The sequence below is a fragment of the Hypanus sabinus genome, chromosome 1, assembly GCF_030144855.1.
Source record: "Hypanus sabinus isolate sHypSab1 chromosome 1, sHypSab1.hap1, whole genome shotgun sequence".
NCBI classification, from domain to species: domain Eukaryota; kingdom Metazoa; phylum Chordata; class Chondrichthyes; order Myliobatiformes; family Dasyatidae; genus Hypanus; species Hypanus sabinus.
Window position 1 is genome coordinate 3,953,711 of NC_082706.1, and position 15,931 is coordinate 3,969,641.

Below are 15,931 nucleotides of genomic sequence, written 5' to 3' on the forward strand. Positions count from 1 at the left end.
AATGTACTTTGAACTTTGAAATGATATTAAACAATCTTGAATCTGGTGCAACACACACAAAATGCAGAAAGAACTAAGAGTGGGATAAACAGTTGAGTCCAGATGAAGGGTGTCAGCCTAAAATGTTGACTAAAATTCATCTGCATAGATGCTGCCTGACCTGCTGAGTTCCTCCCAACCATTACACAGTACATATAACTCACCCACATAACACAAAAAGTAATATTGCTACTAATAAATTAACAAATAATAAGTTGCATATAAGAAACAATAAAAAAATAAACAGTATAATTCTATTGGCACTTCATACGTGTTTGGACCATATGATGAGACCTGGGTGGAGGCAGGAAGTTCATGGCCTGGGGGGGAGAAGCTATTTCCCATCCTAACAGCCTTTGTCCTTTGTACTTCCTGCCTGATGGTAGGGGAGCAAAGAGATTGTTGGACAGATGGGAGGGATCATTGACAATGCTAAGAGCCTCTGCTTTACATAGATCCAATGACTTGGCCTCCACAATCGTTTATGTCAATGAATTCCACAGATTCGCCACCTCTTGGCCAAAGAAATTCCTCTTCATGTCAGTTCTAAAGGGGAGGTCCTTGTATTCTGAAGCTGTGCCCTCTGGTCCTACCCTCGGCCACTCTAGGAAACTTCCTCGCCACGTCCACTCAACCCTTCCGATATTCGGTGGATACGGAATTGCAGATTGGCCCTGTCACGGATCGACTTTGCGCATGCGCCCGCAGTCGGCCCGAGCCCGGAGCTCCCCTGGCTGGACAGCTGATGGGAGTGAACGGGATTGTCGAGCCAGGCCGACCTCCCAGATGCTCTTGAGAAGTCCTGGATGTATTAATGCAACGTAAATGGGATACTTCGCAGACTAATTGGTGTTTATTTTCTCAGGAGTTCAGACAAGAACATTTGGACAAAGGACTCTGTTCTAACTCTGTCATTGTATCTCCTCCCATTCATGGATCAAAGATCAAAGACTAACTTTACTCACCATATACATTTACATGCATTAGGAATTTGCTGCGGTGTGTTGGTCAGGGGGCAACTTGCAAGATTCAACAATGATAAAGATTAAGGAAATACATCAAAATAAAGTTAGAAGTACAGACATGGAATAAAATGTGCATAAATAATCTGAGCATCTATTTACAATGTAAACTTCTCCCATAACGGGCCGTCTCGTCACCTCTCCTACCCCGGAATCTCTTTCCCGACGGTGACGTCCCCCAGACTGAGACCTGCAGGTAGATGGGTTTCTTGTGCCCCAGAAGTTGTTCCCAGAGGGGGAGGGTTGGCGACCATAGTGGGGAGCAGACGGTGGCCTGGGGTACGGGGGGGGGGGGGGTTAAAAGTGGAAAGTTTTTGCTGACGGAGCAATAAACCAGTAGGTTGGATGAGAACATGGAACGTAGAACATTACAGAGCAGTACAGGCCCTTCAGCCCACGATGTTGTGCCAGCCTTTTGACCTCATCCAAGATCACTCTAACCCTTTCCTCCCTCGTAACCCTCCATTTTCTATCATCCACGTGACTATCTCTCAAATGTCCCTAATGTGTCTACCTCTACCATCACCCCGGCAGCTCACTCTCTGTATAAAAAAATCTACCCCCCCCAATCCTTTCCTCCAATCACATTATAATTATAAGAGATAGGAGCAGAGAATTAGGCCATTCGACCCCGACTTTTAGCCTTTTCCACCCGGGGAAGAAGTCTCGGGCTGTCCACTCTATCTGAGTCTCTAATCGTCTTCCACACCTCTATCGTCACTCTCACCCTCCTCCGCTCCGACGAGAAAAGCCCTAGTTCACGCGAACTTTCCTCATATGATGTGCTCTCTAATCCCCAACGTTCAGAGGGTAGGGACAATGTCTGGTTAAAGCGTGGCTTAAGGTAAGCACTGTGATGTGGAGAGCTAGCACAGAGGTAAAGGGAGGAACGGCCTTCATTGATGAAGTGGGAAGACTCGATTCCACTGTGGTGGACGGGAAGAGCCTCTGGTTGGACACAGCAGTGGAGTTGAGGTGACAGTATGGAGAGAGGGACTCGTGGGGACGAATGGTCTCACGTATCGTCAGGACCAGTCTTGGACTCTTGCCCCTCCCCTGGTGTTGGTGCAAAGGGCTCTGACGATTGAGTGCCCGATGAACCCACTCCCACCCTCCTGGATCTATCCACCGCCTCACCCCGCACAACACAGAGACCCTGGTCCCACCCCTTACAATCCCAGCCATGATGGTTCTGAACGAGCCCAACCCCAGGGAGTGCAGGAGCTCCGGGAAACCCCCCCCCCCCCCCCACACCACCAGATCACTTACAACGGAGCGGGTCCCTTCTTCTTGTGTTGGGGGGAGGGTAGGGGAGAGTGAGCCCAACCCCAGGGAGTGTAGGAGCTCCGGGAAACCCCCCCCCCCCCACACCACCAGATCACTTACAACCGAGCGGGTCCCTGTCTTCTTGTGTTGGGGGGAGGGTAGGAGAGAGTGAGTCCGACCCTGGGGAGTGTAGGAGCTCCGGGAAACCCCCCCCCCCCCCACACCACCAGATCACTTACAACGGGGCGGGTCCCTTCTTCTTGTGTTGGGGGGAGGGTAGGGGAGAGTGAGCCCAACCCCCAGGGAGTGTAGGAGCTCCGGGAAACCCCCCCCCCCCCCACACCACCAGATCACTTACAACGGAGCGGGGTCCCTTCTTCTTGTGTTGGGGGGAGGGTAGGGGAGAGTGAGCCCAACCCCAGGGGAGTGTAGGAGCTCCGGGAACCCCCCCCCCCCACACCACCAGATCACTTACAACGGGGCGGGTCCCTTCTTCTTGTGTTGGGGGGGAGGGTAGGGGAGAGTGAGCCCAACCCCAGGGAGTGTAGGAGCTCCGGGAACCCCCCCCCCCCACACCACCAGATCACTTACAACGGAGCGGGTCCCTTCTTCTTGTGTTGGGGGGAGGGTAGGGGAGAGTGAGCCCAACCCCAGGGAGGTGTAGGAGCTCCGGGAAACCCCCCCCCCCCCACACCACCAGATCACTTACAACGGAAGCGGGTCCCTTTCTCTTGTGTTGGGGGGGAGGGTAGGGGAGAGTGAGCCCAACCCCAGGGAGTGTAGGAGCTCCGGGACCCCCCCCCCCCCCCCCCCACACCACCAGATCACTTACAACGGGGCGGGTCCCTTTTCTCTTGTGTTGGGGGGAGGGTAGGGGAGAGTGAGCCCAACCCCAGGGAGTGTAGGAGCTCCGGGAAACCCCGCCCCCCCCCACACCACCAGATCACTTACAACGGAGCGGGTCCCTTTCTCTTGTGGGGAGGGTAGGAGAGAGTGAGTCCGACCCTGGGGAGTGTAGGAGCTCCGGGACCCCCACCCCACCTCATCACTCCTAACCTGAGCCCAGCTTTGGGGAGTGTGAAGCTATGGACCCCCCTCCACCCCAATCACCTCCTACCGAGCAGACCCTTTCCTGTTGTGTGGAAAGAGGAGGGTGGGGGAGGATGGTTGAGGGTGGTGTGGGCGGGGCGGGGGGTTGGGTTGGAATAGGGGAGGGGGTGCAGATGTCGGCATGGTAGGGGCTTCAGACGAGCGGTGGGAGGCTCGGGTACTCGGCTGGGAGCCCTGATTCTGTGACAATCCCCGGTTCACCCTCTGTGGGGCAGGACGGGGGCGAGGGCGGGGGTGGGGGGGGGGTGGGATGCTGGAGAACAGGGCTGACAGGACACGGTGAGGGACCGCAGAATATTAAGCTCGCTCAGCCAGTTATCGCGGTCTCGCTGACAGTGACACATCGGCTGTGCAGTGCTCTCGGAACCCGATCCCTTTCTGAATGTGCTATTGATCTGGCACCGAGAGGGGTTGTGGCGACTTGCCGGAGAATAATCAGTCCTTTCCCTGGCGCGGGGGCAATAAGAGAGGATGCTATTGAGGAAGTGGGTTATTAATTTCCCCCACCCCACCCCACCGCGACTACTGACAGGCTGCCGTGACGAAGCACCACACTCCACTTTCAGTGAAGTCGAGAAAATCGCCTTCTTTATAAAATTAGTCAGGAGAACGAAGAAAGGAAATAACGCAAATATAAATACTGTAGTTCAAACTGGGCTGCTGCTGGGAGCAAGACAGTTCCCACAATGCTGGAAGAACTCAAGATTTCTAACATCTGCAGAATCTCCTGTGTTTGTGGTAACGGACCTGGGGTGCGATCCCCTGGCGAAAGCTGAACGGGAACATCCCTGTTCCAAATCCCCCAGCCTCCAGGACCGACCCCTACCCTCGCCATCATCCACTTCACCACCTTGTGTCTCCCCAAACAACCCACTTCTGCCTTCATTCCAAGTCTAGGAACAACTCCCATAGAGCCTGCGATTCTGCTGTTTGTTCATGAGTTTTGTATGAGCCGGGCGACCCTGGTCTCATGACCATGATTGTTCTTAGCAAACTTGTCTACAGAAGTGATTTTCCATTTACAAGACCGGTGACCCCAGCTCATGTCAGTGGTCACATAACCAGCACTTGAGATCTGCACCGGCTGCTCATACCACCATCCACCACCTGCTCCCATGGCTTCACAAGACCCTGATCGGGGGCAAAGCAGGTGCTACACCTTGCCCAAGGACGACCTGCAGGCTAGTGGAGGGAAGGAGTGCCTTACACCTCCTTTGGGAGAGATGCATCTCCACCCCACCACCTGAGATTCTACTGTAGGCTTTTCATTGGACCTATGCATTTGACAATTAACGTTTCTTCACCTACCACCCCATCAGCCTCCACATCAAGCTCTGCAACTTCTGGCATCTTCAAAGGGATCCTACACCCCACCCCCACTCTCCACCTCCCGCAGCGATCGCTCCCTGCGTGATTCCCTCGTCTCCCTCCCGACACTTATCCCTGAAGGTGGCAGATGTGGTACTCCTGCCCATTCTCCTCTTCCCTCACCTCAATTCAGGGCCTCAAGCAGTTCATCCAGGAGAGGCAACACCTCTGGGGATGTGTACTGTATCTGGCACCCCCATACAGCTTCCTCTACATTGGTGAGACCCGACATGGCTGGGAGACAACTTTGTCGAATTTTGCAGTGGCCAATCGTTTCAATTCTAATTCCAACATGTTGCCCATGGCCTCCTCTACTGCTACAATGAAGCCATACTCTGGATGAAGAAGCAACACCTCATGTTCTGCCTATGTAGCCTTCAATCTGATGTGATGAACATCGATTACTCTATCTTCCTGTAATTTTCCCCTCCTCCCCTTCCCTCTTCTTCAATTCCCCACTTAGCTCCTCCCTTAACTTCTCTTCACCGATCTATCACCTCCTCCTGGTCCTCCTCCTCCTCCTCCTCCTCCTCCTCCATTTTCTCCCATTGCCAGCTTTCCTCTCTTATCAGAATCAATTTCCTCCAACCCTTTGCCCTTTTCCAGTTATCACCTCCCATTGTCTTATTTCATCACTCCATTTCCCCCCTCCCTGGCTTCACCTATCACTGTCCAGCATGCACTCCTACCCCTTCCGCCACAACGCGATTTGACCCACTGTAAGACAGCTACTCCAGGGCTGGTGCCTCTGGCCTCCATTTGCCTCAGAATGCTGTTGCTTCTTTCTGTTGTCTGCATCCTTTACATCCTCCCCTCCCTCTGTGCATTGGTCTTTCTTTTCTTAACTGGGATCTTTTGGATTACTTGTTTTGTACCAACCTCTAAGTGAGCAGATCTCAAGGTTCATGATTTATACACACATTGTGATTAAAGTATTTTGAATCCTTTTGAAGGTGATTCTGGGTTTGCTCCGAAACAAGGAGCTGGAGAAGCTTCTGAGCTGCTCATTATCTCCTGGCTGTTCATGGGATCTTACTGTGTGTGAATGGGCAGCACTGTTCCCTGCATTACCAAACTGATGCTGGTTAAGAATCAAGGAGGAAATTCAGCACATGTACATGGAAGAGACCAGCATCCATTATCAAGGAACCCCACCATCCAGGCCATGCTCTCCTCTCACTGTAACGATCAGCAAGGAATAAAGGTCCCACACCACCAGGTTCAGGAACAGTTATTACCCCTCAACCATCAGGACCCACACCACCAGGTTCAGGAATGGTTATTACCCCTCAACCATCAGGACCCACACCACCAGGTTCAGGAACAGTTATTACCCCTCAACCATCAGGACCCACACCACCAGGTTCAGGAATGGTTATTACCCCTCAACCATCAGGACCCACACCACCAGGTTCAGGGACAGTTATTACCCCTCAATAATCAGGTCCCATACTAACAGTTTCAGGAACATTTATAACCCGTCAACCATCAGGGCCCACACCACCAGGTTCAGGACCAGTTATTACCCCTCAAACATCAGGACCCACACCACCAGGTTCAGGAATGGTTATTACCCCTCAATCGTCAGGTCCCATACTACTAGGTTCAGGAACAGTTATTACCCCTCAACCATCAGGACCCACACCACCAGGTTCAGGAATGGTTATTACCCCTCAACCATCAGGACCCACACCACCAGGTTCAGGAACAGTTATTACCCCTGAACCACCAGGTCCCACACCACCAGGTTCTGGAACAGTTATTACCCCTCAACCATCATGTCCCCCACCACCAGGTTCAGGAACAGTTGTTGCCCCTCAACTATCAGGTCCCACACCACCAGGTTCAGGAACAGTTATTACCCCTCAACCATCAGGCCCCACACCACCGGGTTCAGTAACAGTTATTACCCCTCAACCACCAGGTTCAGGAACAGTTATTACCCCTCAACCATCAGGCCCCACACCACCGGGTTCAGTAACAGTTATTACCCCTCAACCATCAGGTCCCACACCACCAGGTTCAGGAACAGTTATTACCCCTCAACCATCAGGCCCCACACCACCGGGTTCAGTAACAGTTATTACCCCTCAACCATCAGGTCCCACACCACCAGGTTCAGGAACAGCTATTACCCCTCAGTCATCAGGTCCCACACCACCAGGATCAGGAACAGCTATTACCCCACAACCATCAGGTCCCACACCACCAGCTTCAGGAACAGCTATTACCCCACAACCATCAGGTCCCACACCACCAGGTTCTGGAACAGTTATTACCCCTCAACCATCATGTCCCCCACCACCAGGTTCAGGAACAGTTGTTGCCCCTCAACTATCAGGTCCCACACCACCAGGTTCAGGAACAGTTATTACCCCTGAACCATCAGGCCCCACACCACCAGGTTCAGGAACAGTTATTACTCCTCAACCATCAGGCCCCACACCACCGGGTTCAGTAACAGTTATTACCCCTCAACCATCAGGTCCCACACCACCAGGTTCAGGAACAGTTATTACCCCTCAACCATCAGCCCCACACCACCGGGTTCAGTAACAGTTATTACCCCTCAACCATCAGGTCCCACACCACCAGGTTCAGGAACAGCTATTACCCCTCAACCATCAGGTCCCACACCACCAGGTTCAGGAACAGTTATTACCCCTCAACCATCAGGTCCCACACCACCAGGTTCAGGAACAGTTATCACCCCTCAACCATCAGGTCCCACACCACCAGGTTCTGGTACAGTTATCACCCCTCAACCATCAGGTCCCACACCACCAGGTTCAGGAACAGTTATTACCCCTCAACCACCAGGTCCCACACCACCAGGTTCAGGAACAGTTATTACCCCTCAACCATCAGGTCCCACACCATCAGGTTCAGGAACAGCTGTTACCCCACAACCATCAGGTCCCACACTACCAGGTTCAGGAACAGTTATTACCCCCTCAACCATAAGGTCCCACACCACCAGGTTCAGGAACAGCTATTACCCCACAACCATCAGGTCCCACACCACCAGGTTCAGGAACAGCTATTACCCCTCAGCCATCAGGTCCCACACCACCAGCTTCAGGAACAGCTATTACCCCACAACCATCAGGTCCCACACCACCAGGTTCAGGAACAGTTATTACCCCTCAACCATCAGGTCCCACACCACCAGGTTCAGGAACAGTTATTACCCCACAACCATCAGGTCCCACACCACCAGGTTCAGGAACAGTTATTACCCCTCATCCATCAGGTCCCACACCACCAGGTTCAGGAACAGTTATTACCCTTCATCCATCAGGTCCCACACCACCAGGTTCAGTAACAGTTATTACCCCAACCATCAGGTCCCACACCACCAGGTTCAGGAACAGTTATTACCCCTCAACCATCAGGTCCCTCACCACCAGGTTCAGGAACAGTTATTACCTCTCAACCATCAGGTCCCACACCACCAGGTTCAGGAACAGCTATTACCCCACAACCATCAGGTCCCACACCACCAGGTTCAGGAACAGTTATTACCCCTCAACCATCAGGTCCCACACCACCAGGTTCAGGAACAGTTATTACCCCACAACCATCAGGTCCCACACCACCAGGTTCAGGAACAGTTATTACCCCTCATCCATCAGGTCCCACACCACCAGGTTCAGTAACAGTTATTACCCCACAACCATCAGGTCCCACACCACCAGATTCAGGAACAGTTATTACCCCTCAACCATCAGGTCCCACACCACCAGGTTCAGGAACAGTTATTACCCCTCAACCATCAGGTCCCATGCCACCAGGTTCAGGAACAGTTATTACCCCTCATCCATCAGGTCCCACACCACCAGGTTCAGGAACAGCTGTTACCCCACAACCATCAGGTCCCACACTACCAGGTTCAGGAACAGTTATTACCCCCTCAACCATAAGGTCCCACACCACCAGGTTCAGGAACAGCTATTACCCCACAACCATCAGGTCCCACACCACCAGGTTCAGGAACAACTATTACCCATCAACCATCAGACTCCTGAACCAGCGTGGATAGCAACACTCACCTCTGCTCTGAACTGATTCCAGAAGCTATGTCTCACTCTCAAGGACTGTACAACTCATGTTCCCAGTATTATTTTTTATTTGCACAATTTGTCTTCTTTTGTACATTGGTTGTTTGTCAGTCTTTGTTTGCATTTAGTTTTCTGTAAATTCTTTTGTATTTCTTTATTTTCCCTGTAAATGTCCGTAGTAAAATGAATCTGATGATAGTATATGGTAACATACGTGCTTTGATAATAAATTTTCTTTGAACTTTGAAACTCAGCCATTAATATCCTGTTGACTAAGATGAATAGACACATCGAGTGGACAGCTAGAGACTTTTTCCTCAGGCAGAAATGGCGAAATACAAGAGGGCATTATTTTAAGGTGACTAGTGGAAGGTGTAGGGGGTTGATGCCAGATGTCAGTTTTTTTACAGAGATTGGATGGTGTGTGGAATGCCCTGCCAGAGGTGGTGGTAGAGCCAGATACATTCAGGGCATTTAAGAAACTCTAATATAGGCACATGGATGACAGAAAAATGGAGGGCTATGTCAAAGGGAAGGGTTAAATTGATCTTAGAGTAGGTTGAAAGTTGGTGCATGAGGGCAGTGAGTTGCATGCTGTATGACATGTTCTCAGTGTTTTTTTATTTGCACTGTTTGTCTTTTTTTGCACATTGGTTATTTGTCATTCTGAGTTTATGTATAGTTTTTAATAAATTCTATTGTACTTTTTTTATTTTCCTGTAAATACCTGAAACAAAATGAATCTCAAGGTAGTATATACATACTTTGATAATAAATTTACTCTGAACTATGAATTGCACAGTAGTCTTTGCTACACTATTTTTTGGGGACCCAGAGACCCATAAGACAGGGGAGCAAGGCTGGTTGGTGAACTGCAGTGGGTTCAAGACACAACACCCCAGGACCCCACTATTAATTGGGAAACCACTCATTAAGACCTGAAGAGATATAAGTCCCAGGAGTGGGAGAAAGAACTTAACAGAAAATCAAACGACAGTGCACACATAACATTTTATTAAAAATAATGTTTTCATGAATATACAGGCAGGGAGTAAATGAACTCCTTTTATTGACTTCTTGAGTAAATGATTTGGCAGGTCTGGTGATTGCAATATCTCGTCTGTAGTGCCCAGCTCCTTTGGGTTTCGGGGCTTAGAGAAGTAGAGTTTAATGAAAACTCTGCAGAAAAGATTTTTTGCAGAATGTGCAGAATATGATTCATCTACGACATGGACTAGATAAATGAAGCAAATCGCAGAATGCCTTAAATGTGGGTAGCCTGCCAACTCGTTCGTTAAAGGAGCTGCAGGAGACACTCCTGTGTTCACGAGGTGACTGCCATTACACTGGAAACAAAGGTTTTTCTTCCTGAAACCTTTTGGATGTACCCTATGGATTTTATGCAGCCAATCATGAAAATCACTGTGGAATCTCCCTATCAAGCATAATTATTTTTTACAATCACCTATATTTGTTATTTAAATTCATAATTCGTGTCAGAATAACTGGCACCAAGATTGACGAAGGCATGTTTGGTGGTCATCAATGACAGGCAATACCAAGATCTTCCAGTGGGACTGGAGAAAATCACAAGGAGGCATTCAGGGATGTTCATGACAATTTTCTTGGCAACTACAGAGCATCAAACTACGTGCATCTGGTTGACAACGTGCTTCAAGCACACAAAACCATGAAGTGCAACAAGTCTCTAAAGATTCATTTCCTGCATTCCCATTTAGACTTCTTCCCTGCAAATCTCAACGCTGTCAGCGATGAGCACGGTGAACGTTTTCACCAGGATATTGCGGTCACAGAGAAATGTTGTCGGGACAACTGGAATCCATCAATGCCAGCTGATTATTGTTGGACACTTAAACAAGAAGCCTCAGACACTGAGTACAAATGAAAACATTTATAGCTTAGTTGAACTATTGCAAAGCACCAGCACTGTTGTGCAATTAAACACATTATATTCAATAAAAGTTAATTTCTTGTTTTTCCAAATCCCTACGTGATACAAATAGTCTGAAATTACATTTGTGTTCATTTTCAAGGGATCTATCATAAAGAACAAAAATCCAAGGAAGCAATGCTTTCAAAAAAATTTGCTGCCTAGTGTTACAGAGCAGGGGGAGGTGAAGTGTAATGTAATGGACAGGACGTGTCCATGGTTCACAGGGAAGGAATTGTCTAAGAGGTTCTGAGCACTAACTGGGGGGATTGAGTGAGGGATTCCTATTAACAAGCAGTGAGTAAACCTCGGAGATCCAGAGAACCAGGTTCAATCCCAACCTCAAGCCTCTGCAGTCCTGAGGTAGAGGATTTTGAAGATTCTTCAGTCTCCATGTGAAGACATTTCTTCTTATCTCTGCCCTGATTGGCTGAGACAGTGACCTATAGTTCAGGGGAACTGATCCCGGGAAAATGTCATTCCCACTTCCACACTGACAATTCCCTGAGATCACTGATCCTTCCAACCTTTCAACAAAATCTCAGTCTGGTAAAGATCTCCTTGTAAGACAAACTCTGCCATCCCAGGAATTACACCAGTGAATCTTGCTGCACGCCTTCCATCCTGATTAGACCTGCCTTTCCGTAAGATCGGCTATTCCATCATGGCTGATTTAATTCTCCTCTCAGCCCCATTCTCCTGCCTTCTCCCTGCAATGTTTGATACCTTTACTAATCGAGGACCGATCAACCTCCACTTTAAATATTCCCAGTGACTCGGCCTCCACAGCTGTCTGTGGCATTGAATTCTGCAGATTCACCACCCTCTGGCTAAAGAAATTCTTCCTCACACTGTTGTAAATGGACGTCCCTCTACACTGAAGCTGTTCACTCTGGTCCAAAATTCTCCCACTACTGGAACCGTCCTCTCCATGTCCACTCCAGGCCTTTCAATATTTGATAGGTTTCAATGAGATTCCCAACCTCTGTTCTTCTAAACTCCAGTGAGTACAGGCCCAGAGACATCAAATGCTCCTCATATGGTAACCCTTTCATTCCCGGAACCATTCTCATGAAACTCCTTGGGACCTTCGCCAATGTGAACACATCATTTCTTAGATAAGAGGCCCTAAACTGCTCATGATACTCCATACGTGGTCTGACCACTCCCTTATTAAGCCTCAGCTTCCAATTTTCCAGTCAGGCCTCAGAGTCGTCGAGCAAAGTGTCTCTTCTCAAATTCTGTTGCTCTGAAGATCAACATATCAGGTGCCCACTTGAACTGACAAGTGAACATGGATACTGTAAGTTCCCTCCAAAAATCAACACCTTTTATAAAACACTTTGTCTTCACAACCTACGTACCATTCCACCTGCCCTGTCGTTTCTCATTCATTAACCTGCCTAATTTCTTTTAAATCCTCTCCAGAGCCGCCTAATTCAGTATCTTCAGCAAACTTGGATATACAGTATTACACTTGAGCAACACACACAAAATGCTGGAGGAACTCTGCAAGTCAGGCTGCATCTACAAAGAGGAATATAGTCAATGATTCTGTACAGTGTCCTGTGTTCTGTACAAGGATTGTACAGTGTCCTGTGTTCTGTACAAGGATTGTACAGTGTCCTGTGTCCTGTACAAGGATTGTACAGTGTCCTGTGTTCTGTAGAAGGATTGTACAATGTCCTGTGTCCTGTACAAGGATTGTACAGTGTCCTGTGTTCTGTACAAGGATTGTACAGTGTCCTGTGTTCTGTAGAAGGATTGTACAGTGTCCTGTGTCCTGTACAAGGATTGTACAGTGTCCTGTGTTCTGTAGAAGGATTGTACAATGTCCTGTGTCCTGTACAAGGATTGTACAGTGTCCTGTGTTCTGTACAAGGATTGTACAGTGTCCTGTGTTCTGTACAAGGATTGTACAGTGTCCTGTGTTCTGTAGAAGGATTGTACAATGTCCTGTGTCCTGTACAAGGATTGTACAGTGTCCTGTGTTCTGTAGAAGGATTGTACAATGTCCTGTGTCCTGTACAAGGATTGTACAGTGTCCTGTGTTCTGTACAAGGATTGTACAGTGTCCTGTGTTCTGTACAAGGATTGTACAGTGTCCTGTGTTCTGTAGAAGGATTGTACAATGTCCTGTGTCCTGTACAAGGATTGTACAGTGTCCTGTGTTCTGTACAAGGATTGTACAGTGTCCTGTGTTCTGTAGAAGGATTGTACAGTGTCCTGTGTCCTGTACAAGGATTGTACAGTGTCCTGTGTTCTGTAGAAGGATTGTACAGTGTCTTGTGTCCTGTACAAGGATTGTACAGTGTCCTGTGTTCTGTACAAGGATTGTACAGTGTCCTGTGTTCTGTAGAAGGTTTGTACAGTGTCCTGTGTTCTATACAAGGTTTGTGTATTGTTCTGTGCCCGGGTAAGGTTCATACAGCACCCAGTGACCAGTACAAGGATTCTACAGTGCCCTGAGTCCTGTACTAAGACTGTACAGTGCCCTGTGTCCTGCCTTTTCTCTGTGCAATACACCCTCAGTCTTAAGCAAACACCCCTATGCCTGTACTCTGAGCAAAGACAGCAGCATTTCTGGGACCAATATTCGGCCCACATCCATCACCATGACCGTGGGATCTTGCTGAGCTGCGTGCCTGCCTACTGTGCTGAGCCTGAGCAGCGCTGGAAAGCTCTGGGAAGTGCCCACCCTGTCCCTCTGTTCTCTCAGGCCTGCACCGAGCTGTGTGAATGGATACGTTGAAATAACTGAGTGGAGCAGGCAAGGTCACCCAGCCCAATAAAACAGGCCTCATAAATTCACGGTGACAGCCCGGATTACTGGGAATTCTGAGGTCAGAGGCTCCCAGCTCCCGCCTACTGATTTATTGCTACTCGCGAGGCTCTTGGCATCGTTTACATTTTTTACCCTTTTCTAATGCTGTCCCAGGCAAGCCAAGGTTTCAGATTAACGTAGCTCACACTTTCCCCTGGATTCGGAGCCCAGGACTGGACCAAGCTGCCGGGATCTTCTCCCCTCTCCGTGGCTGGGTGAACAACCCCCACGCTCCGGTCATCTTCCAGGGACAGAAATACAGGCTGCCTCCACCCACACAGAAAGAGAGAGAGGGTCACACTGTGGGGGGGTGGTACTGACAGAGAGTCTGTGGGAGGGGTGGTACCGAGGGAGGGTCAAACTGTGGGAGGAGTGGTACTGAGGGAGGGTCAAACTGTGGGAGGAGTGGTACTGAGGGAGGGTCACACTGTGGGAGGGGTGGTACTGAGGGAGGGTCACACTGTGGGAGGGTTGGTACTGAGGGAGGGTCACACTGTGGGGGGGGGTGGTACTGAGTGAGGGTCACACTGTAGGGGGGTGTTACTGAGGGAGGGTCACACTGTGGGGGGTGGTACTGTGGGAGGGGTGGTACTGAGGGAGTGTCACATTGTGGGGGGGTTGGTACTGAGGGAGAGTCAAACTGTGGGAGGGGTGGTACTGAGAGAGGGTGACACTGTGGGAGGGGTGGTCCTGAGGGAGGGTCACACTGTGGGAGGGGTGGTACTGAGAGAGGGTGACACTGTGGGAGGGGTGGTCCTGAGGGAGGGTCACACTGTGGGAGGGGTGGTACTGAGGGAGGGTCACACTGTGGGAGGGGTGGTACTGAGGGAGGGTGACACTGTGGGAGGGGTGGTATTGAGGGAGGGTCACACTGTGGGAGGGGTGGCATTGATGGAGAGTCACACTATGGGAGGGGAGGTACTGAGGGAGGGTCACACTGTGGGAGGGGTGGTATTGAGGGAGGGTGACACTGTGGGAGGGGTGGTCCTGAGGGAGGGTGACACTGTGGGATGGGTGGTACTGAGTGAGGGTCACACTGTGGGAGGGGTGGTCCTGAGGGAGGGTGACACTGTGGGAGGGGTGGTACTGAGTGAGGGTCACACTGTGGGAGGGGTGGTACTGAGGGAGAGTCACACTATGGGAGGGTCACACTATTGAAGGGGTGGTCCTGAGGGAGGGTCACACTGTGGGAGGAGTGGTACTGAGGGAGGGTCACACTGTGGGAGGGGTGGTATTGAGGGAGGGTCGCACTGTGGGAGGGGTGGTTTTTGAGGGAGGGTCACACTGTGGGACGGGAGGTACTGAGGGAGGGTCACACTGTGGGAGGGGAGGTACTGAGGGAGGGTCACACTGTGGGAAGGGTGTTACTGAGGGAGGGTCACACTGTGGGAGGGGTGGCACTGAGGGAGAGTCACACTGTGGGAGGGGTGGTACTGAGGGAGGGTCACACTGAGGGAGGGGTGGTACTGAGGGAGTGTCACACTGAGGGAGGGGTGGTATTGAGGGAGGGTCACACTGAGGGTGGCACTGAGGGAGAGTCACACTGTGGGAGGGGTGGTACTGAGGGAGGGTCACACTGAGGGGTGGTACTGAGGGAGTGTCACACTGAGGGAGGGGTGGTATTGAGGGAGGGTCACACTGTGGGAGGGGTGGTACTGAGGGAGTGTCACACTGAGGGTGGTATTGAGGGAGGGTCACACTGTGGGAGGGGTGGTATTGAGGGAGGGTCACACTGTGGTAGGGGTTGCACTGAGGGAGAGTCACATTGTGGGGAGGTGGTATTGAGGGAGAGTCACACTGTGGGAGGGTGATATTGAGGGAGGGTCACACTGTGGGAGGGGTGGTACTGAGAGAGAGTCACATTGTGGGAGGGGAGGTGCTGAGGGAGAGTCACACTGTGGGAGGGGTGGTACTGAGGGAGGGTCACACTGTGGGAGGGGTGGTATTGAGGGAGGGTCACTGTGGGAGGGGTGGCACTGAGGGAGAGTCACACTGTGGGAGGGGTGGTACTGAGGGAGGGTCACACTGTGGGAGGGGTGGCACAGTCACACTGTGGGAGGGGTGGTACTGAGGGAGAGTCACACTGTGGGAGGGGTGGTATTGAGAGAGGGTGACACTGTGGGAGGGGTGGTACTGAGTGAGAGTCACACTGTGGGAGGGGTGGTACTGAGGGAGAGTCACACTGTGGGAGGGGTGGTATTGTGGGAGGGTCACACTGTGGGAGGGGTGGTATTGAGAGAGGGTGACACTGTGGGAGGGGTGGTACTGAGTGAGAGTCACACTGTGGGAG